Genomic DNA, 26024 nt, shown 5'->3' on the forward strand with positions numbered 1-26024 from the left:
CTGAGCTGTCATCTGTTATCAGGTGATAGCCTGCTTTAAAGTTGTTTGGTTGGCATTGGCTGGAATGGCGAGGTGCCTCTGACACTGATTCTTTGAAAAGCAGACAGTGATGTCTCACTGCGGCGGCCAGAGAGACAGACTTGCCAAGATTACGCAATCATCTTCATCACCTATACTGAAGCATTAAGATGGTAAACGAGGAGAGAGAAATATTGATATGTTGTATAAATAAATGTAGATTTCAGTCGAAACTGAAAGTTTATGCGTCATTAAAAATACATTACTTTACACAATATTTGTGGGTGACTTTTCCACTGTTTTAGGCTTGGAATATTGCACTGTAAAAAAAATAAATAAAAATAAATATATATATATATATATATATATATATATATATATATATATATATATATATATATATATATATATATATATATATAATTTTCAAAGCTGTAAATTAAACAAAGATGATTGGAGTGCATATTTCAAGAATTAACTATTTCAGTCTTTCTACTTCAAAATTTCTCATTTAATCTACATGTTATTTGGCATTTCTCTGAACTTTATTAGCAAATTTTGAGTGGAAACTGTTTTTACACCTCTCTCTCTCTCTCTCTCTCTCTCTCTCTCTGCAGTTAGTTAGCTTGGCAACATACATCAAACTCTATTGAAATCAATATTTGCGTGGTGTTCAGAGTTCCTGCCTATGAAACACATTCCATATCTGACACTAAAAAGGTTTCTTGGCAGTTAGGATGCTGCCTAAAAATCCAGCTGCTTTTGTAGACAATATGCAACAAGTCAGCTCACTAGGTTTTGGAGGAAAGCTATTGATTCAAAACTGGCTCTAAAGGCATGTGAACCACTAACATGTAGCACCTGCTGGAGCTGAAGGCATGATTCCAACCAGATGTTCCTGTCCCTGTTCTTTCTAAAACTGTTTGAGGTAATATATATTTTTGGACTGTCTTGTATCAACTGCTCACTTCAGGTCATGGCACAACATTTCAGATGTGTTTAGGTCTGGCCTCTGCCTTTCCAAAATGTGAAAATCCATTTGCTTCAGCTGCTCCGTTGTAGAATTACTTGTCTGTTTAGAGCCATTGCCAAACTTTGACCCACATTCTGGCTCCAACTGACAATTAATTCTAAGCTTCAGCTCAGAATGAATTGTTCCCTCAAAGATTGCAAGCTGTCTGGGTTGAGATATGCCGCAATGTTCTCCCTCATTACATCCTTCTGTGTATACTTCTCTTCTGTTTTCCTCCTGGTGGTTTCATGAACATTTCAAGGTGCACCATGGAGGGATTCTCGTTACATTTTTTTGGTGGAAATGAATTATTGAGCCAGTGCATAAATATCTATGTTCAAGTTTTTGCCTCTACAGTCACTACAGAAATCAGTTCCAACAGAAATCCTGCCAACAGAAATCACATTAATACAGAAATCCAATACTCCTGTGGCCTTTTTAGTTTCTTAATTTAAGCCATTGTTTGTTTGTTTGTGTGTGTGTGTGTAGAATAATGTTGTGCACATAATGTTGCACAATATTATTGTTAATAATTATTATAAATGAAATAAAATTATTAATTCAAAGTGATTCTACAAAAGTATCTATTTATTGCATTTTAATGTTTCTTGCTTAACTTGAAAATCACACTGCACATGCTCTCCTGCAAAAGAGAGTCTGAGAAAGCAAGAGAGAGAGTGCGGAAACACTAATATGGACATGCTTTGGACATTTGTTTATGCAAATTAGTAGCTTCATGCTTGTGCACTACCTCATTTAGAGTTTGTCAACGTTAAAATGAGGGTAAGTTGCAAATTGATGTCCGAACACAAGATTCCCGCTGATGTTTTACCTTAGAACTTTTTCTATGCACATAAAATCACAAATTGAGTGACATTTTTAGCTACTGAGGCCCGAATGGACTTGAAATGTAATGTTTTGAATGCTGTATGTGGATTGCTCAGTTTTTCATGAAATGTCTATAATCCTCTTGAAGCATTGTACAACCCGTCCTGATTTTTTGCTGGACACTGATCCGAGTAGGAGTGGTGTTGAAAATCTTCTCGTACTTTTGAATGAAGATTAATGAATGCCTCCGTCTTAGTCTTTTTAGCAGCAATTGCTTTGTAACTCTTTCGAACCTCATTAGCGCTGACAACCATTTTCCCGAGCTTTTCAGAAATATCTTTTGATCATGGAAGGATTAATTCATGAGCCATGCCATTAGAAGTCACATACTACTACATCCTCAACAAAGACAGTCAATGTCAGATCAGCGTGTTAAATGTATTTATAAAGAGAATGCGAGTTATTTTTTTTATGTAGTAAACTTTTTTTTCATTCTGATTAGATGAAGAACAGAGCACATTTTCATTAATAAATCACTACATCATTTTAAATATATGCTTTGGATATTCTATGTAGAATATTTTTGAGTGTTAGAAATGTGATATGTTGTAAAGGAACACTAATTAAAAAGTTATTGAGAAAAAAGCTTACACTTTAAAGAAACACTGTTGCACAGCCAAATGATCATTAGTCACGCACTTTAAATTCGCATGCATTTAATTTCTGCAGAGGTATGAAAATAACTATTCTTACAAGGCATGATGACAAAGACCGAGCTCGGTGTGCACGCTGGGTATGTCTGGATCATAAGACTGCATTATCAATGCTCACAAAAAGTCTAAGTCATGCTATGATGGTAGAACCCCCCCCCGGCCTTTGTTGCTCTTCAAGGGAAAAAATCAACAAATGTCAATCAAAGCTTTCTGGCTACGCTATTGAAGATAGGAGAAGAGGGCAGGAAGGCTCCCCACCTGGCTCTCCCCCACCTTTCACTTCATGCCCTTCACTTTCATCCTCCACTGAGACCCAAGTCCTTGCCCAAGGCTTCTGTCTCGCTGGGGAAGCAAACTCTTCCGGGATAAAAAGGATGAAGATATTTTGGATCGTTGGCTTGTGTTAATTAGCTCCCTCTGACTGCATCAATCAGCAGGGCTTTGAACAGGAATATCTGAAATATTATTTCATGGGAGTCTGTATGCCACTAATGCTTAATTCTATAAGAAATATATGAAAGGCGGAGGTCAGAATTTCCTCACACAGTAAATGGATGATAGTGAATGCTTTAATAAATAAAGATGGCGTTTCATGCTTGATCGTTTTAATTATATAATCTTTCTAAATTATGTCCACTGTGTGCCTGCTTTCAAATATTGCAACTTTGTTGTTCTTTAAATGTAACTTCTGCCATTGCCAGCTATCTTTCAGCAGAATACATCCAGGTTAGACTGAACATAACACATTTTCTCCAATCTGCAGGAACAAAAAAAGCAAGCATATGATCAGTAATATCTCAAGTCATTAGGGCAAAATCATTGGAGTATAAAATAATGAGTGTTGAACAAAAGACCATCTTTTGTTCCACTGCCACACGTTACATGCCATTTTTTTTTTTTTTTTTTATTATCAATAAATGAATTGAAGAAAGTCCCAACTCTCCTCTCATCCCCTCATTTTATACCAGATTATTCTCATTTAAAGTATTATTGTAAAGTATTAAGAGTCTAAGTGGTTATGAGACATTTTTATTCGATCTTTCGATTAATCTCCAATTTTACATGTACACAAATTTACAACATTGACCAAACAATATCCCATTGACACACATTTCTAATGAACAAATCTTCTAAATATGTCTTCTAAATATTTTGCCATCAAAAACAGAGCAAGATGAAATAATGACTACAAATATATGATCAGACCTGTAGACATGCACTACAATTTTTAAACACACGTATTCATATATATATATATATATATATATATATATATATATATATATATACAGTATCAGAATAATTGGAATAATTATAAAGTCAACAAATAATTTTAAATTTTCGATTCCTCCACCTGAAATTATCGTTAACGAAACATTATTTAAAGATGTATGGAAAAAAACTGGTTGGATTGGATTGTATAACATAACATTAACATAACATATAACATAACAAAATAAAATAATCAAATCAAATCATACTTCAGCACAATTTATATTAATCTACAAAACCAATTTAAACAAAAGCTTAGCATTACATGTCAAACATGGATAATAAAGAAAGAGTGAATTATTCAGCTCTGCATCCTTAAAGAAACTCTCAACTGTCTTTGAAAACAGGCTCATTTTCCAACTCCCCAAGAGTTAAACAGTTGAGTTTTACCGTTTTTGAATCCATTCAGCCAATCTCCGGGTCTGGCGGGTGCACTTTTAGCATAGCTTTGCATAGATAATTGAATCTGATTAGACCATTAGCATCTCGCTCAAAAATGACCATAGAGTTTCGATATTTTTCCTATTTAAAACTTGACTCTTCTGTAGTTACATTGTGTACTGACAGAAAATGAAAAGTTTCGATTTTCTAGGCCGATATGGCTAGGAACTATACTCTCATTTCGGCGTAATAATCAAGGAACTTTGCTGCCATTCCATGGGTGCAGCAGGCGCAATGATATTACGCAGCACCTGAAAATAGTCCCCAGCTATTTTCAGGTGCTGCGTAATATCATCAACTTTTCATTTTCCATCAGTCTTAGTACACGATGTAAATACAGAAGAGTCAAGTTTTAAATAGGAAAAATATAGAAACTATTTGGTCATTTTTGAGCGAGATGCTAACGGTCTAATCAGATTAAATGATCCATGCTAAGCTACGCTAAAAGTGCTACCGCCAGACCCGGAGATTGGCTGAATGGATTCAAAAACGGTAAAGTTGGAAAATGAGCAAAGGTAGTGGAGTGTTCCTTTTAAGAAACTAAAAAATGTGTGCAGATACCCTCCTTGAGTTGTTCACTCAGAGACGCTGTCACCTAGCAGAGAGGAGAGGAAAAAAAAAAAACAGAACAAAGGGGAGAATAAAGTTTATTTAACAAAAATAGGCAAGGACTTTGATTGATGTTTAGACTTGTGCTTTGAGGTGAAAGGAGACATATGCCACGTCAAACGTGAATGTGTTAGTACACAATGCTTTCTAGCATACAATTTATTCATGGATTTCGTGACAATAAAAGAGAAAACTTTGCCTTTGAATTCATTACCCTACAGATCATCTTCTCAAGGGCTGTCTAACTCATGCTCACAGAAAGCAGACAAGCAAAAAAACACTGATTATACATTCGAGCACAATTATGGACTGGCATCTTTTTTTTGTAATTGCACATGAAAAAGCAGCTCTGCAGTTGTTCATATTTCTAGTCTGTGACGACACTTCTGTGAGTCATATAGTGAGAACAAATGTACCCTGACTATGTTTAGTTTGTCAGAGGATTGACTACCATACGTAGAGGTTAGCCAACTCTCAGCATGTAGGACATTTATTGATACAATGGCATGTGCGGTTCCATAGGAATAAGGGTGCTCTTTGTTTCACAGAGCACGGCTGCTCTTGAGTGAGCACAGTCAAGCTGCAAACTCATTAATGCTGAATTCACAAGTCCTTCTGGCACTGACTGATTACTTATTCAACCTCTCCTGAGTCACTTGTGGAGGGAACATTTTTACCCTGAAATTTCTTGAAAGGCAAGAGTTATGAGACCCAAACTATGTAGCTCACATACAGGTGGCCAATGTATTATTGCAGATTTTAGTTATTCTGGTTGGATAGCACTGCAAACCATGTGGACGTGCTCTGGCTTTACAGGTGTGCCTTGCTAGCAACAGCAAGCAGCATCTTTCCTTTGATGCAAGGGTTGAAGGTAAATCTTTTACACTGAGAGAAAAAAAAGTATTTCTGTCTTTTTTTCATTCTTAAGCAATAAAATCTTGAAAAACAGCATTTTTAAAATAATGTTTTCTTGTTATAAGCATAAACCTCAATTTTCTGTTAGATATGTTTTAAAGAGGAACAGCCAACATTTATTTTAATTAATTAATCCTAAACAAATTTTAATTTCAAGTTAATGTATCTAATTTAAATCATTTTAGATGTTTCAAATGAAAAATGCATCATTCATTCATTAAATTACACTATTGTCCAAAAGTTTGGGGGCAGTGATATTTATTTAAGAAGGAAAGAAGGAATATAGAAAGAAAGGAAGAAACAAATACTTTTTTCATTCAGAGAGGATGCATTAAATTGATTTTAAAAAAAGTGACACTGCAAAAAAAATTCAAGCGGTTTCAACAAATTTTTATTTAGTAACTAGTTCAACAGAAATTTTACGTTCAGTCAATTTCTGACTTCAAAATGTTATCTGAATTGTTTTTAGTTGGCTCAACCTTCAGTGAACTAGTTTTATATCCATTCAACTAAATTGATTTAATTGGTCAAACATTTAGAAGACTACAGCAAGTTATGTCAATTAAGATTTAACCGTTTACTCCATGTGTTTTATATGTTACCTCAACTAAGATTTATTATTTGGGCATCATAAGAAATTGCTGGGGAACTACATAAACATATTTTTTACAGTTTAACAAAAATGATTATCTGGTGTTTATCAATCAATAAAAACACTTTACAACATATAATAGCCTTTATTTAATAACAATATCCATTTATAAACATTTTCATACAAACTAAACAGACAGGAATGAAGAAAAAAGTAATCTACATATTGGATGGCCAAAGGGTCAATAAATTAACAGCAAATTTTCATTTGTGGGTGAACTATCCCTTTAAAGCTCCAGTTGACATGCATTACATCTGTAATACAACTGCAAAATTATGTTTACACTTTGTTTAATGAACTAAGAAAAAACTAAACAAGCTAAACAAAATGTTAGCAAACAAACATTTACAAATATTATTACTGTTCACAATTACATCTTTAAATGGAGGCAGAAGTAAAAAAAAGAACCAGGTGTTACAGTATATAAAATCAAATCAAGTCACCTTTATTTACATAGAGCTTTATACAATACTGATTGTGTCAAAGCAGCTTTACAGAGTCAAACAGGAAAATAGTTTGTCAATAATGCAAGAGGACATTAACAAGTCATTTTTCTAATTAAAGTCAGTTCAGTGTTGACATCATCCAGCTCAGCTCTCTTCCAATAATGTCTCTGCAATCAGCCAAGTGTCGCCAAATAAGCAAGCCAAAGGCGACAGCGGCAAGGACCCACAACTCCATCTGTGACAGAAATTGAGTAGAAAACCTTGGGAGTAACCAGGCACAGTCGGGGGGCAGTTCTCCTCTGGCGATGCAAATTCTAGGCTGCAACACAGGTTAGACTGAGCAGAGGATTCATCAGGTTCTCATGGTCTTGTCCCGATGGCCAACAAGGTCTTTGGAGGGGTTCAGTCTCTGGAGCTCATCTAGCTGACATGGTCTCCACTGACATTCAGGGCTGTAGAGGTCATCTCTAGGTGCTGATCCACAATCTGATCTGGATACGGACTGGATCTGGGCGACTGCAGTGACCATCTGATCTGGATACGGACTGGATCTGGGTCGCTACGGTGACCATCTGATCTGTATATGAACTGTGTGGCTACATTCACGAATGAAACAGAGTAATATTAGCGTAGATGCCACTGAGAACAGTAAAGCACATTATAATTGTAGTAAAAACTCTACAAACATTTACATAGACATTCTCAATCAGTCGGTCACTCGGCGTCACGACGGTGACCGACGAATTGGGATCCCTACCAAAGGGCCACGGATACTGCCCCTTCCAGTGTCCTGTGGAAGCCTCCTGCGCCCCTATTTTTTGGCGCAGGTCAGGGCTTACCACAGAAGACCAGTTACTGTTGCTATGGCACTACTGACTCAGTAAGACTGGATAACACTGGGAAACTTACACGTTCCACTTGGAACCGGACGCTGTGGAAGCCCACCCTTCCCGAAGGAGGTTCAGAAGCACTTATGCATATGAACAACCGTTTAGGTGCATATGGAAGATTAGGGGTGATTGTATCCTCTTGGACAATGGCAGAACATCTGCCGGGGAAACATGGGCTCTAAGGCTATACCGTGGACTTCACACAAATGGGACCAATTAGGTCTCACATATGGAACCCAGCCCTCTACCGGTTCTCACGGATTCATCGAGTGAGGGCCTGGTGTCAGACAGGGTCTACAGTACAGACTCTCTGGAGCAGTTTTAGCAAGCCGACCCGAAACCAGAGCCTCTCAGTGCTTCTACCCATTTGAGGTGAGAACACAGGAGGCAACCGGTTCCACACGAAGGCTATAGAACCTAACGAACATGTTAGGGGTCACCCAGCCCGCAGCTCTACAAATATCTGCCAGCGAGGCACCACGAGCCAACGCCCAGGAAGATATAACACTTCTAGTAGAGTGGGCTCTCAACCTGAATGGGCAGGGCACACCCTGTGCCCGATAAGCCAGGGTGATGGCGTCCACTATCCAGTGAGCCATCCTCTTCTTGGAGACGGCATTCCCCTTCTGCCAGCCTCTCTGACAGACAAAGTGCTTGTCTGAGGTCCTGAAGCTTTGCGTCCTGTCAACGTTGCATCTCAAGGTCCCTGAAGGGAGTAGTGGGAACCTTGGGCACATAGCCAGGCCGGGGCCTCAGGATTACCTGGGAGTCAGCCGGCCCAAACTCTAGGCACAAATCATCGACCGAAAATGCGTGCAGGTCCCCTACCCTCTTGATGGAGGCCAATGCAAGCAGGAGCAGAGTCTTCATTGAAAGAAAATTCATCTCAACTGTCTGCAAAGGCTCAAATGGGCCCTGCTGTAGTGCTCTGAGCACTAGAGACAGGTCACAAGAGGGTATAGAGGGGGGCCGTGGAGGATTTAACCTTCTTGCTCTTGTCAGACTCCCTCATGTCGGCCAGACACAGCCAGAGATGGCATTCCTGGACCACCATAGTGGATACTGCATGGCCCAGAGACCGCGCAGTGACCTTCGTCGCATATAGCGCGAGGTCAGTAGTGGTACGAAGCTCTCTGAGAACTTCTGGGTCGTGCCCACCCTCGTGAAGGTCCTTCAGTGCCTTGGCCTGATGAACCTGCAACAACGCCATAGCGTGTAGGGCGGAAGCAGCTTCACCACAGGCCGCATAAGCACTGCCAGTCAGGGCCGACGAGTACCTACAGGCCCGGGAGGGGAGCAACGGATTTCCATGCCAGATGGCAGCGGTATTTAAGTGAAAGTGAAGTGACATATGGCCAAGTGTGGTGACCCATACTCAGAATTTGTGCTCTGCATTTAACCCATCCAACGTCCACACACACTGTGAACACACACCCGGAGCAGTGGGCAGCCATATATGCTGCGGAGAGCAGTTGGGGGTTCGGTGCCTTGCTCAAGGGCAAGGCCCACCTACAATACCTGCCTGCCCTATACTCGAACCCGCAACCTTTGGATTACGAGTCCGAGTCTCTAACCATTAGGCCACGACTTCCTGACTTCCATTTGGACACAATTGCATCGCAACCAAACGCTACACTGGTGGGATCCCCGTATACCCCCGCGCTGCCCTACCGTTGAGGGTGGTGAGGGAGGACGAGCCACCGGATCGGTTTCGGGAAGTGAAAGATGCCGTCCATGATCCAGTGAGCTCATCATGCACCTCCGGGAAGAAAGGTACCGGGGTGGGGCCCTGAGAACCAGCGCGAGCCACCCCGAGAAACAAGAATAGCTACCATTTCTGGATCCGAATCCAGCACCGCTGCCACCTTCTGGGAAGTGCCGGTGGAAGGAGGAGCCCTCGGAGGTTGGTTCCTTGGAGGGGAATTCCTCACCGTCACCGTAAGACCAGTCCGGCTACTGTCAGAAGTAGCGCTCCCCTGACTGCCGCCAGGTGGAGCCCTAGATCTAGGCAGAGGCATGGGCACTCCGCCCCTTTTCAGGAAACGGAGTCTGGTCCGCAACTCCACGACGGTCATTTTTCCGCAATGGAAGCATGACTCGTCCATGAAATCCGCCTCAGCGTGATTAACGCCCAGACATGAGAGGCAGCGACCGTGACCATCACGCGGCGCCAGGGAACGACCGCATCCAGAAACGCAAGGATGGAAGGGCATCTTTAAAAAGACCATGAATGCTCTTTCAGAGAAATTAACCTTTTAGTGTGCTGAAGCGCACAGGGGAGATGGCCGCTTGCAACACAATCAGGGGGTAGTGCAATCCGATGTGTGCAATCCCCTCGAAAGGAAGGAATCACCGCCGCTGAAGCGCCGTGACACCAGCACAAGAGACAGACACCGTAGTCGAAAGGCTTTGTCAGGAGCAGAACGATGAACCGCTCGGCTCCGAAGCGATAAGCTGAATATGCGCTGCACCTGCTGCCTACTTATACTCACACAGTGATCAGTGACAGTTGGATGCAATAATCTCATACCAATGTGCATTGGCTTGTTTAGATACACTCGTACTTGCTATATAAGTCGGCCCAGAGTGCCATTTCATCAGAATGAACGACTGAAGCGACAGCCATCGATTCGCATGTAGCTATAGCGCGGCCAGTTATGCAGTGCTCGTTCCCTTATCTCAGGGAACCGAGGTTACGTGAGTACCCGGAGCGTTCCCTATCGAAAGGAAACTCCTGTTGCATCGTCATTTTTTATTGACGACTGCGAATGGGGAACCCATCCAGTAGCGCCGTGCTATAAGCAGAAGCAGAACTAAGCCTGATCCGCGAGCTAAGTTCAGGCACGCTCAGAGTGGGCCTTGTGAGTCCAAGCTATAAAGAGACCCGAGAATTATCTGGGGTCTGCTTGTCATAAGCCTTGTCCGCCCGAAGGGAGAAAAGTGGCACTAAGCAGATAGCACCCGTGCCTGCAGGGCAGGGACGTCCAAACAGTAGAATCTGATAAAGGTCGACGGTGACGACCATCCGGCGGCCACACAAATCTCCCCAATAGAGATTTCGTTGGACCACACCCAGGAGGAAGCCATTCCCCTCGTGGAGTGTGCCTTCACACCTATAGGGCACTGTACGCCTGCTGAGGTATAGGCAAGGGTGATAGCTTCTACTATCCAATGGGATAGCCTTTGTTTTGTGACCGGCAACCCCTTAGAGCGGCCTCCAAAGCACAAAGAGATGTTCAGACTTAAGTGACTTAGAACGCTCAAAGTACACTCGCATTGCCCAGACTGGGCATAGCAAGTTAGGTCCCTGCTCACCGTCTGATGCGGGGAGTGCTAGAAGGGAGATAACCTAGGCTCTGAATGGAGTTGTGAGCACCTTCGGTACATAGCTGCTGCGCAGCCGAAGAACGACCTTACAGTCATTAGGTCCGAACTCAAGACAGGAAGCACTGACCGATAGGGCTTGCAAGTCACCCACTCGCTTGACAGATGCTAGGGCCAAAAGCAGAGCGGTTTTGAGCATCATGACCCTTAAGCCAGCTGTTGGAAGCGGCTTAAAGGCAGGGCCCTTGAGGGCCCCGAGGACTATAGATAAGTCCCAAGTCGGTACAGTCTTAGGATTCAACCGCGCTTGTGAGAGAAGATCTCTCCTCAGTCAAAGTCTCTTTAAGACAAGTCCTGTCACTCGGCGGCCATCTTTGAAACGCCTCTCGGGGATCCAAGTGCAGCTCCTATCTCTTTGTATGGGGAACCATCAAATTCTCCAAAACAGTTCACTAAGCTTACGATTAAATTTAATATTTGAACTCACCAATGAAATCGGACAACAACTGTGTCATAAATGTTGTTTCTTTTGCTCAAATAGCGTTATAAAAAGCTTATTTCTCAGGCTAGATTAGCCAGTGCGCATGCGCAGTCCTGTGCGCGCGTCTCAGAGCGCTGACTGTTTCTATAGCAACCGGGACTTCTAACGGCAGCTGCAGTGACGCGCTGACTTTAATGATTAACAATTGGTTCTTTCATTCAGAAGGCGGGGCTTCCTGCGATTGAGCGGCCATATTGAGCGTTGCATTTTTCCCCATTCAAAACAATACGAGTGACATGTCTTAGGTATTCTATAGTCTTTGCCTCAGTGGAATTGACCACGATGCTGCAGACAGCAGCTGGATCATCTCTGGGAACCAAACCTGGTTCCTCCAGAGGTTGGGCCACGAGAAGGAGAGAGCACTTTGGTTATCCTCCTGATAACCTGGGGTAGCAGGGCGATCGGAGGGAATGCGTACAGGCGGGTGTTGGGCCAGAGCATCCCGCTGCTTCGAGAAATAGGTTGGGCAGTGACAGTTGTCTTCGGAGGCGAAGAGGTCGACCTCTGCCTTCCCGAAAACTGACCAGATCAATTGAACCGTCTGAGGATGTAGCCTCCATTCCCCCGGAGCTACATTGTCTCTTGACAACATATCCGCTCCTTGGTTCAATTTGCCCAGCACAGTGAGGACACGAAGCCCCTGTGAGTGCAGCCTCTGCGTGGGCAACGCCCAGACATGTGACGCACTCATCATGCCCATCCGCGTCGTGCAGCTACACTCGCGAAGCGACATTTGCAACAACGCGCTTGGAATTTACTCAGAAATTTGTTCTTTTCCTCACTGGATGGCCGCAGGGGAAATCTGCCAATGGCTGGATTTGACGGCGGGAACGGTGAAGAGCAGCGTAGAGCAGGTAAGCTTCCTAGCTTTTTTCTTCGGCTTCTCGTAGAGTCAGCGAAGAGATGGTCTCGTCGCTGAAGGAGAAGATTCTAATGAAATGACGCTCTGGGCCGACTTATATAGCAAATATTTGAAAATATATGGATTTGAAAATAACCATTAATTTCATGTTTTTAAAATATACTTGTGCAGACTTAACCTGTTAACGTTCACCAGAGTGACCTCGCACTGAACGCTCTTTGTTTGCATGTGTCATTGTTTTCTAATAGAATAAATGAAACGGGACAAAGTTAATCTTGACAAACTATATATCATTCTGAGGGTCTAAGCCTCAAGCATCGACGACAGATCGCTGTTTTTCGATGGAAAGCTTATAAGGAATGAGTGGCACAAATTTGCTACATTTGTGTAAGCAGTACACATCCAAACACGCAGAATAAAAAAGCAGTACGTACCTTTATCATTGTAATAACGAGCCACAAACGCGTCCACTGCTGAAATCCCAGTTTAGTTAGAGAGGTAAGGGTCCACAGAACAACATCCCAGCGAGCACTTTTAGTCCAGCGAAACAATAACGTTGTAATAAGGATGAATATTCCTTTGTTTACGTTTCATTTCTTCAGAGAGTTATTGTTCGCGTCCGTTATGGAATAAATTACGCTCAAAAACAGTGTCTTGGTGGTAAAAAAACAAAACGATGTTGCAGCATATGGTTTTACAAACATAATGAGACCGTCTACGGAAAAAAAGTCTCAGAAAAGCGGAATATAGATTATTTGAATTTGGCGCTCCCTCCTGCCAGCTCTGACGCACACTGTGACACGCACACTGTCATCTGAGCGGGGCGTAACTTAGCGATCTGCTTTATCCATAAAAAACTGTTTTTTTTTTTCTTCTACATTTTTTATATGTGTGTGTGTGTATTGTGTGGGGAATGTGGCCGTGTCTGCATGATTATAATATGTATGGACGCACATCAGCGTGTTTATTAGCGACTCTATGACGGCTATCATTGTGATTCATTGATCAGCTATTATTGATTATATGGCCCATCTGTTTGATTATAATCTGAATGGAAGCACATCAGCGTGTGTTTACTGACTCTATGACCATGTCTGGCAATATCACTTCACGTCTGGCAGTGATATTTATCATTGTAATAACGAATAACGAAGAATACTTCAGTATACATACTATATACAAAGCATTTTTTTTCTATTTTTTTTCCTTTTTTATTACTCAAATAATTATTTTTGTATTTTTTAGTGCTCAAATAAATCTGTCTATTATTTTATAATTGAAAAACTATGCAGGAACATGTATAATGACTAAAATAGCTTGTATAATTCTGCAATCCATTTGGTGGTTATTTTTCCTCAAACAGGGGGGTGGGGGGACTATAAATAGTTTCTGAAAAAATATTGCAGGAATCTCATTTTTCATGGTATCTTCTTCAAATTTGAAATATGAACTTATGAGACACATGGCTTTCGATCCATTACTTTTCTGGATTGCTCCAGGACTTATTTCATGTATTTGTATATGAAATAAAAAAACATTCAGTGTGGAAAAATATCTTTCAAGGCACGTCAGTGCCTATAACTTTTTATCTTTTTGAGCATTATCAACTCTGGATGATAGATAGTAAAGCCCAGAGTCTCTTCTTTCCAAAGATACCTAATTTGTTTGTGTAAGCACACTTTGTCACAAACTGTTACCATTTTAATTTAGGTAGGTTATTTTCACCTGCGAGGCCACAAATGGGGGTGAAGGTTAACAGGTTAATATAACTTGTCTTCTCAACTAAGCCCAAGCAATAAAATTAGCTCAACTTAAATATTTTTGCACATTTTGTTGTTTCAATTGTTTTTTTTGTTTGTTTTTTACAGTGCAGTAAAGACTTTGCGATTTCAAATAAATGCTGTTTATTAAAAAAAAACAAAAAAACATTGCACAACATTGATAATAATAATAATTAAAAAATATATATTTAGCACCACATCAGCAGAATATTTTTAAGGGAAAATGCAGCTTTGCTATCACAGAAACAAATTATGTTAGAAAATATATTTGTTAGAAAGCAGTTAGTTTGCAATATTATGTTTCCTGTATTTTTTTTTGTTTATTTTTTTATCAAAAACATCAAAATCTTACAGCCCCCAAACTATTGTGTATGTTGAATGTAATGTGAAGTTAGCACAATTGTTTATTATTTTTGAGCACTGCCAGCAGAATTTAACATTACCAACAATAACAGGTTCACATTGTTATAGCTCAACCACTGACAGGTGTAATTCACTATTACAAACTTTGGCACTGCTTGTTTCTCGAAATTTCCCACTGTCATCAGTTTTGTCCACCTGCAATGGACTTGCTTATCTTTGGTTGCACAAAATGAGAATACAGTGGACATTGAGTGTAGATTTTATTCCAAGGGGACTAAGGGGCAGCTTGACTGTCCTTTTTGATTGAGCAAAAACTGATATGATATTTAGTTGCAGGAAATATAATAAATATTTTCTGTTTTTAATCTAATTTAAAATTACTTTAACTGGTACAAGAATACTTGTCATTCCACAAAGAACAGTACCTGTACAGAAGGTCCATATTTTCTTTTATCATAATAGGTGAATTAAAATTGGTGAGACAACCTTGAGTAAGGTACCGATGGTAAGAAGAAGAGAAACAGAATAATTAGAGGAGAATGATATTCTCTAGCGCAGCAGCTAATTGCCTTGCTCACAGTATCTTAGACATGCTAGCCAGCTATCTGGATAAGGCTGCACCACAGATACCTTGGGAATCTTTGCACCACAACTCACCAGAGGACAGCTTAGTTTGGCAAGATTATTATTTCCATTTCTTCGTCCTCCTCAACTCATTGCTGCTTGTCTCTCATGAGGATGGTTCCCATTGAGGGTGGCTTGCTTGTGATGGATTGACATTCTCTGTATGTCAAGTTGCTTTATGCCACTCTAATTGGCAGCATTGGCTGAGACATGGCCATCACTATTTCTTTAAAAGTTTGGAGTGAGTTACTGGCTGATATTTCAGCCAAGGGCCTGGGAGTCGTGTCAGGAAATGTATCTGAGAAAATAATATAGTTATGTTGACATAAATGGCATAAATTTGCATGTCGTCTGGCAAAATCTAATATGTAAGCACATCATTTCCTCAAACCTTTTTCCTCAAAGGTTTTGCTATGTTTCCCTCGAAACGCAAATATAGGCAAGAAAGGAGGCATGTAATTAGCATACAAATTACTTCAGTCTCTTGCCAGTTGTCAAACATGCAATCAAGCTCTGCATATTTTCTACAGTATGGACCTTATCAGAAATAGGAATATCTGTGAGTTGTGTTAACAGAGTTGTTGGCCTCCACCAAACGTGACATGACAAAGCAATAAAAGTTTTCTTTTTTAAAAAGTTAATCCAAGTTTAGCTCCACCCATGCCGCAAAACAGGTTGCAGTGAGTTAAGTGAATAATTTACCAATCATTTTTGCATTCAAACTGTTTTTCTCTGCTGTTGATATTGTTAGAAGAATTTTTCATAATTTTTTGTCCACATAACTTTGTCATGCCCTTCCATGGCTGAGAAACCAGCAACCAACAGCAGTTTCTAAATGATAAAGTCCATGCCCTCAGCTTCCCTAGGAACCATTTGGGCAATGACATGAGAATTGACTGGAGAAATGTGGGTCTCAGGAAGCACTCTCAAACAGATGCAATTTCATGCTGCTTTAACTCTGAGGAAATCATTTTTAATTCAGGAGCACAAAGCTTCCATCCTCTCAGCTGAGAAGAATGTCAACATGAAATAAACTAATGTAACAGAAAATATTTACACTCATGGACTATGAGCTTAACGTCTTGAGCTCTGATAGAACACAGACGTGGCCTCAGTGAAGGGATTTGTATATAGGTACCAGCTATGAACTTCCACTAAAAAATTGTATATTATGGTAGCTACCAACATATTGTATTTCTTAACAATCCAATATTCCTTGAAAAATGCCCAATGGATCAAATATGCACTTGGTCTAGCCTGTTCTTGATAAGAACACAGTTTGTTTCAGTCAAACTGTTTGAAACTGAGCTGAACCAGGGAGCATCATTCCAAGAAATAACTCTCATAAAGGCCAAAAGAAATATAAAACTAAAATGAAGCTTTATTGCATAGGTAAGAATGCCAGATTTACAGCTTTCCTGTTCAAAGCTGTAAAGTGCTGCTGTTTCGTCATCCAGTTTTGTTTTTGGTGTGTAATTCGAAAGAAGCAAAGGAGCAAAGAGATTTGAAAGGGAACTGGCTAGGACCGTGCCACAGTCTGATACCCTGAGAATTTTACTTTGAACTCGAATGTGTAACGAATGTAATGTTCTGAAGCAAAACTTCTGGTAATATTTTCATGTTTGAAAAGTATTGAGTATTGTAACTGTTTTTACAAGGAGATGAAGCATGTGCCTGTGAAAATGGTGTATTTCGTAGACCACATTGATTGTGTAATGTTCTAGATCATGATATTTTCTGGCAAAGTAATTGCTCAATCATCTCTGCCTAAATGTCTCCAGTGATTAATTACAACAGCCACATGTTTGCTGCAACATACTTTCATCTCTCTGCCATGATTCTACAAGAAACATTGCATTTGGGTGTTCACATCACAAAAGCATGCACCCCAAAAAGACTCCCTATGGTGCTAATTGTTAATAAGGAATAATCATTTTAAAAGACACCAAAGTAATTTGCATTCAAATGTTCTTGCGTTTAGCCGATGCTTTGGTTTTAGATTTATTTTTATTTGTTTTCCTAATGGTGTTTGTAGAATTATTCATATCTGCATGACACCCACATCAAATTATCACTATCATTCTAACTGAGGGTTCATCAAAGCTAATCAAAAGATCTTATTTTGAAAATGATTGATGGATTTGTCACTGAATAATAAAATGTGTTCTAATAAATGTGCATAATTTCTCAATAAAAGTACAAATTGAAAATCAAATATTATCATCCACCAATTTCTTGTGCCTGCTGATAATATAACCATTATTGACACTTAAGTGTGAACTTAATCTAGATTAAATTAAAATATCTCACAGATTTAATTTCAGGAAAGATTTAATCTGTGTATTAATCTGTGAAAAACAGAGATAGGGCAGGCACAAACCAGAATTACATTTAATATGAATACAAAAATGAACTCTTCAAGTAAACAAATGAGTTTTTCTTTAGATATATAATATCTACTGTATAATATTCTTAGAAAAAAATTATATTTTGAAGTAATAAACGTGCGTGTGTGTGTGTGTGTGAGAGAGAGAGAATATATTTTATGTCCCCATAAATCTCTATTCAATGGAAAACAGGCAGCAATTACATATTCACATTCACTGAACTAACTGCTGATTCATTTGCATGTTGCTCAGACAACATTACCTATCTTTAAACAAAATGTAACAAACATTCTCTGAGACTAGAATGTGAAACCAGAGTCATAATTAACTTTAGCCTTTCATTACAATGTTTGAACTGAGAATGCCTCTACGGAAACCTGAAAGTACAATCTTAACATCAGTCAGTCAAGCATTATAATATGACATTATGATAATCAAGTATTATTTGATGATAGAACTTTAGTCGATTAGAACATAGACATTTTAACTGAATTTAGGACTAGTGCTGTTGCGTTGGGTCTCGCGGGTGCGGGAGTGCAGGTCTCTAGTTCACGGTACATTCAATACAGGTGCGCTGCGCATCCATTCAGATGAACTGAAAAACTGCACATATAGCTTGACGGAGAGTGAAACTCTGAAGCACTCCAGATGTCAGTGTTCCGTGTGTGAATATATCTGTGCTAAACTTATACTTAGCCTCCAACTCGCCAACACACTGGCGAGTAAAATCTGAGAATTTATTAGCCATTGGCTAATATTAGATATCATTTAGTTGCCCAGAGTGAGATTTGGTCGCATATGCGAGTGATTTCCTCGCATTGTAGAGGGTTGGGACATAGGAAACATGTACTGTATGAAAGCATTATATGTGCATCTGACATTTCATTGTGTATAATTGATGTTTTCTTTATATATATATATATATATATATATATATATATATATTCTCATTTGACTTATGAGGTTATTTAATTTGTGAGCCATTTTTGAAACTTTGATTCTCGTAAGTATACATTTGATGTTTGGGCAGCAATTAATTTATGTCAACAGTGCATGATGAATTGAAATGGAATCTTTTTTATATTCATGTGGCTTGCTTATGGTAGCAGCACTGGGTTATTTTGTTCTGTTGGGGGGCAATGAAACACAAAACGCAAATGACATTGATTGTAAATCCTTTGAATTCTAAAACTCTCACATTCAGCATTATGCCCATCTCCCTAGAATTACATGCAAACACACCAGCCTTGTTTATTATTGTATGCATGCATACAAAGTCATATATGTGTTTTTATGTGTGTGTGTTTGTTGTGATTTGATGTCATTTTAAAGAAAGCTTGTTGAGAATGACCCTAATTAACACTGGGACAGAGATGAATCAACATCATGAGGTGCTTTGATTGTAAAGTGTGGCTCATCAGCAAATGAGATGAAAGGGCGGATAGATGAATTACCAGTGTCAGACAAACAACAATTACTCTTTCAGAGACCCATTTTAACTGCTAACAAAGACTACATTTTTGCCTATCTTTTATATTCTGTATGCCACTTTAAAAAAATTAAAGGCATTTCCTGGATTTCACTTCAGGTCAAAGAGTGCATTACTACACAATAACCATTTTAATAATAGTTTTAATTTTCCATAGTGTAGACTTCAGCACTACATGCTCTTATTTGCACAATTATATCAAATATAATTAATGGATGAGTTAGCCGGGATTGTAGTGCAGTATGCCATAAATCTGAAAACAGGACTTTATTTAAGAGCATTGGCATTGTTAGTACTTCTTAAATTGCCATAATTAGTAACTTTTCTCTTTTTTCAGTGTTCAGTGATGCACCAAATAATTTCTATTCGTTTTTATCTCAAACCACAGTGAATGTGATTCATACCTAAGAGGACAGAGATGAATCAACATCATGAGGTGAATGTGAATGTGATTCATACCTAAGAGGCATTTGAAAAGTCCAGTAAAATGTCAGAATATAAATGCTTTGAAATGAGTCTGCGATTGTTGATAAAAATAAAAAATAAAAAGAACAAGACATCAAAAAGAATCCTCGCTTGTTTATATTAATATACTACTGTGAAGTTAAATTATTCATCCTGTAACATCTAATAAACAATAACATTACTGAAATACCCATGCATTATGAATACACAACCCTTGTGGCTTCAGAGCGTATGCTTCATGAAATGAGAAGACAATGACGTAAAGCTATCTTATATTAATCAGCCTTTTCTGCTGGGTGAAGATCTGGAACACACAGAGAGATTTAATCTAAATTGCTGTAAACTTAACATTAGATAACGGAAGGCATTCCCACTGATGTGATTCTGTCATGTCTGCAATAATTCTCAGATAATGAGAGGGCTTTTGGGATTTGCCTTTCAGTGCTTAATCTTTTGATCACTTCTCAACAAGAAGACATTGCTAAACTTTACCCTGTTTAACCAGCTAATAAAATCGGTCTTTGTTAAGTTAGCCGTGTTTTTTTTTTTTAATTTTTAACATCACAAGTTTAGTAGTTTTCTCCTGCTTTATGCCCTCTAGAAACCTTCTGTGGCTATGGCTTCCTGGAGACTTGAGGTTGCCTTCTTCATTATAGTGTCATGGGCTGAATGATAACCTCACTGCAGCACTAGACTTAATTGCTTGCCCTCTGTGAAACATGGACGTGTGAATTTTGAGACCATACCGCTTTTACGACGACCGTCATTATATAACAAGAACTTTAAACACAATCATAAACCTTGCTGGAGAATTGAGCTAAAAAACAATTGTTTATAATGTCAAAATGTTCAAATAAAAGTACTGTCTACAGTAGGTTGTGTGCAGCGGAATCAATATCTGTATCTGTAGCAATCTAAAATCTCAAAATTATTTGTATGCCGATAAAACCGGATGTGGGTGGGGCTTAACCAGGAAGTTAGCTAAATTACACCCGACGTCTGTTAGGGTTAGGGTTGTAATTCCTTTCCCATTCATAGTTTTCATTTAACAAACTATGTTAAATAAAAGAGGAAGAGGAAACCATCCATTACCTCAAATAAGTAGACTTTATATAAAATAGCTGATTAGAGAGCATGGAAGTTTAAAGAAAATATGAAGTGATTGAGAATCTCTAAAATCACTTTTACTATGCATAAAATACATGCAAATCTGAACAAATTATTAGAATACATAAACTGCAAGTGATTTATGTAGTCTTTATTATGTATGTATATGTATTTAATGTACATAGTTTAAAGCATTTTAAATATATCAAATAGTAGTAAATGTGTATGATTCAGTATCTTTGTTCATAGTACTTTTGGCAAGCTCTGATTTCTGAGAGACAGTAATGTGGCTATTTGATTTGCTCTCATTTTATTAGTAGAGTTTACACTCACTCACTTCATACACTCATTGCGTAGTGGTATTAGAGATTTATGTATATTATTGTGCCGTTATGCAGAAGACGCAAGGAGTGACTATGCCTGCCAAATATTTTTCCTATTATTTGGTAGAATTTGTTATTCATTTTGAACCTATTATCCATGCCTTTCTGAAACAAAATATTCAGCTTTGGGCACATATTTAGTCTACAGTACATCTTGGTATGCATTTTTCCCATTTAAAAAAATACATATTTTTTTTTAGTACAAATCTGATTATTTGTGTATTTAAATACTGTATACATACTGCCTACAGAAATGTCCTTCTAAACATCTGAGACTCGGCGAAGATCCATTCCTCGATCCTTGCAGGAACTCTCACTGCGAAGAGCTCATTAAACACTGCTCGCTTTAATATGACATGATATCCTGCAGTATACAGCATCAACAAATATTGGACTGGACACAAATTAATCTAATTTTCTATTATCCGTAACATGACAGATAGTGTCAAGTTGGGTAATTGCATTTATAGAAATAAGGAAAATACTTTTTCCTACTAATTTGCAAGAGTGGCACTCTCAGAGGGGGAAATAGCTTGTGACTAAAAAGTGTACACCGTATTCTGCACATAACATTAGATGGGATTACAAAATATGATTTATGGCATGCTTTTGTGGTGTGTTTAGGCATTATTGATCAAGGGAAGTGATCTTCTGTATTTCCTCTAATGTTAAAAAATTATATTGCTGTATTTGAGCTTATCACAGATTTTGCATTTGTTTTGTGTGTGTGTGTGTGTGTGTGTTTATCCTAACATTGATACAATTTGCTTACATCCACTTTTCTTAGAAGTCACATGAAAATAAATTACACTAGGTTAGGTCAAATCCATACAGGCCACCAAAACACACACATAAAAAAATTCAGTAAGGGGTCAGTGAGATTTATTTATTTATTTTTTATCAAATAAATGCAGACTTGGAGAGCATAAGAGACTTCTTTCAAAAAGTTTTACAAATCTTACCAACATCAAACTTTTGAACAACAGTGCATTCGGTCTTAGAGGATGACTTCCAGTCCTTGACTGACATTACAAGTGTGGTAGTATAACACTCAACATTTGTGCAGTATGCACTATGACTAACACTTAGCATTTCAGAGGGACAGCAGGCAAAAATGTAAAGCAAACAAGTCTGACACAGCTGTCTCTTTTTCTCCTCCTACTCACACCTTCAGCAATAAGGGGAAAATTGCATAGGTACAGTAAAACTGCCTTGCCTGACAGGTTGGATTTTGTCCTTTTTTCATGTTTTAAGTCCTAACCCAACTCAAACCAAGCAAATATTGCAAATATTAGCATGCTGGGGGATGGTGTAGGTAATCAGCATCTCTTATGAATTTATGACATAATTCAAGAATATAAAGGGGGAGGTGAGGTGTAGGACACAAATCACTACCAAACGTGCATTTAATTTCCTTTACGGGTGGAGAAATTACATTTAAAATTCAAATGATTTATTTGACTTTGCCATGGTACTTAAGCCATAAAAATTTGACAGAAAATCCATGTCTAAAATTTGGCAACTTCAGTGGTGCCTCCACAAAAGCTTATCTGACAGGTGATGGATAAGATATGTCTCTATTTAAATACAATCTGGGATCTTGTTGGCTGTATCCTAATTTGCATATTTTGTCCCAACAGTGTGCATGCTAAATTGTATGCAAGATTTGGATTAGTGTGTCCTATGCATGCCAAAAGTGGCTAGAGGGTGTATTATATACAGTGGATTTTCAGACTGTGCATCTGTGGATGCCTTTGGGTTTATAATGCCCATAACCTCTTGTGCTATGGATGAGGAGGAATTCTATGTTGACCTTTTCAGTTGTAGAAAAATGGCAAGGAATGCAAGGCTGAAACTGCCACCACATTTATTTAAATATATGAACCTAAAAGTTAAGTGAGGGAATAGTTCACTCGAAAATGAAAATCATTTATTCACCCTCATGTCGTTCCAAACCCATATGACTTTTTGTTTTATTTCATGAAGCAAAAAAGGAGAAATATTGAAGAATCTGTAGGCCTTTTTTTATATACATGAAGAAAGTGAAAAGCACCTCCTAAATTAAAAAACAGTACCACCAAATTTTCATAAAAGTGGTCTAAATGACTTGTGCACATAACTTTTGAGGTGATTTGTGTGAGAAACAGACCAAAGTCATGATTTAGCTATAATCTTTTTCTTTGCTGAGCTCTCAAATCTACAGTCAAACCTGCCATGCTTAAAATATAGCGCACAAGTTATATGGAGATACTTTTATATGCTTTCTTTGCAATTTTGGATCTTCCCAGCTAGCAGGGAACATTCTAATAACTTTGGCTAACGGTTATGAACAAAGATTCTTCCAGTAACATAAACAGAACGTTCAGAAGCTATCTGGTCTTTAATAAAATTCTCAAAACTTTAGCACAAAAATGTTATTTATACGTCAGTCATGGAACATTTCTCTGAAACTTTTAATTAAATCATTTAATTCATTTGTTTAATGTTTTTTAAACGTTACTACTTTTAATTTAATTTAATTTTGTTTTGTTTTGTTTTACATTTAAAAATCTTGACATTTTGAATGTTCAGAGAACGTTCCGAAAATAACATCAACTTAATTGAAACATAGACAAATCATTCTTAGAATATGTTTTTTGTTAGCTGGTTTAACATTTTCATTTCTGGATGAACTGTTCTTTTCAGTAATAATGAATTTTAGCTAAATTTAGCTAAAATCTTACATACAACAGCATAGCAGACATAAACTAAATAATAAAATGCAACCACTATGGTATCTAATCCAGGTTTGGTTATTACGCACAGTGTCAAAATGAGCATATGTGTGCTGAGCTTGGACTTTTTGAAAGATTCCACATCGATCAGGCTAACTATCTTTTACTTTCACCTTTTTAACCACTGACATGCTAATGTGCACCTTGAAACTGGAAAGCATTGTTCTCTGTAAAACATAACAAATTTACCAACCTTAATTATTTCCACAGTGACAGGAATGGCATCCAGTGCTCTTTCTATTGGGAACATTTTGACACCTCATTACCTAGGCTGTAAATGAGCAACTAAATGCAATATAGTGAGAAATAGACAACGTGGGCAGGTGATAGCTGTGGGACGTAAAAGAAAAGGACACTGGTCCTCCTTCCTTGTGCAGTGAAAAATGAGCAGAGATTGCTAATGACTGTTTTTATCACATACCTTCATTTATCCTAGTCTGGCACATTATAGGAATGGTTTGATTAATTGGTCTCTCTGACAATAGCTTTAATGAACATCAGGGTCCGACCATGGGGCAGATTCATTTGATCTTCATCTGCAAGACGCGACTAATGGAATCTTTGTGAGATGCTTCAATTGGAACATATAGGCTACTACTATCAGTGTGTGCATTTCAATAAGGCCATTTGAGACTAATTCCGAGTTTGCCTAAAAATAGTAAGACAGATGTTTCTTTAACATAATACAAAGACTTAGAGAACAATAATGCTGTTACAAGAAAGAACATCAAATTAATTTTGAACTGTTTAATCATTTGTAATAATCTGTTTTATCTTTATTATGCAACTGTTACAGTAGTTCCGTAAAGCCCATTGCACACTGAGTCCGAAATTTTCGAACGTTGAAAAATAAATACGACCTCACATTGTGTCGATTACGTTAACACACTGCCTGTCATAAAAAAATCGTATCGGGTTTGGTTTTCTGCGTTTTTCGCATCCTTAGCAAGTATTTTGAAAGGTGTTTTGACAATTCAGAGCCACCGTACATGCAAACACCAAAATCCAGAATGGTGATTGTCAAGTTCATCCAATTTGTCTCGCAGCACAAAGCACAGTAAAGATCCTTGCAAACTGATTTCATATAAATTGGTGGTCTTCTTTTTAATATGTGGCTCTAGTATCACTAGCAACACATCAAACTGAGCCGCAGACATCCTAAAGTAAACTTTGAATCGCCGATGATAATCCTGCTGCTCCTTAATAAGGAGGGGAACTCTACTTCCTCTCTGTATCTCAGGATTGGATGGACCCAATATTTCCTTTATTTTTCTCTTTTTAAGAAGCGAGAAGACAACAAAATCATCCTCACTGTTTGAAGACTCCATTTAATACTGTTTTGCATTTTTTTCACAACGGATTAATTTTCGGACTCAGTATGCAAGGTTTCTGTGCATGACAATTTTTTAGGATGACGAATATGATAAAACGTATACGAAAACAGTCCAACAGCACAAGAACTTTTCACAGTTTGTTTCAAAGATTACATATTTATGCCCATAGGAGGTGACACATGACTGTCTTTATGTAGTCATGGATTCATTCACTCATCTGATTCATTCAAAATACGAATGCATTCAGCAATGATTGGTTGATAAACACTAATTCGGGAATTAATCAAGTGAATAGCCATGTCTCATTTCGAAGGCTGCGCCCTGCTGAAGTCACATATGTCAGCCACATAAATCATCAATGCTGTCTCACCTTTTCTTATCATATTTGCCTTATTTATTTTGTCAAAGTTAAATAATTCAGACCGAGAATTTGCTCATACTGCACATAAAATCCATTTCAAATTGTACGTTATTTTGTTACAAACATTGATCATTTACATAATTGTGAAGCCTTCCACAGACAAACCTGAAGAAAATCGATTTTTAGGAGTTTCATCCAACTGTAATAATCAATATATATTTCACAGACATAACTCTGATTAAAAAACAAGCTTACTTTGGTTGTTGCAAAACTTTTAAGACACAGTGCCACAAACTTTGCAAACTAAATCCAGCAGCTATTTTTATCTTAGAAGCAATCATTTAAACAGGGAGCTAAATTATTACCAAAGTTAAAAACACTCGGCAAGTCAATAACTGTCACCTTTATACAATATACCCTGGACTACTTCTCT

Source organism: Barbus barbus (assembly GCF_936440315.1).
Source record: "Barbus barbus genome assembly, chromosome: 13".
Lineage (NCBI taxonomy): Eukaryota > Metazoa > Chordata > Actinopteri > Cypriniformes > Cyprinidae > Barbus > Barbus barbus.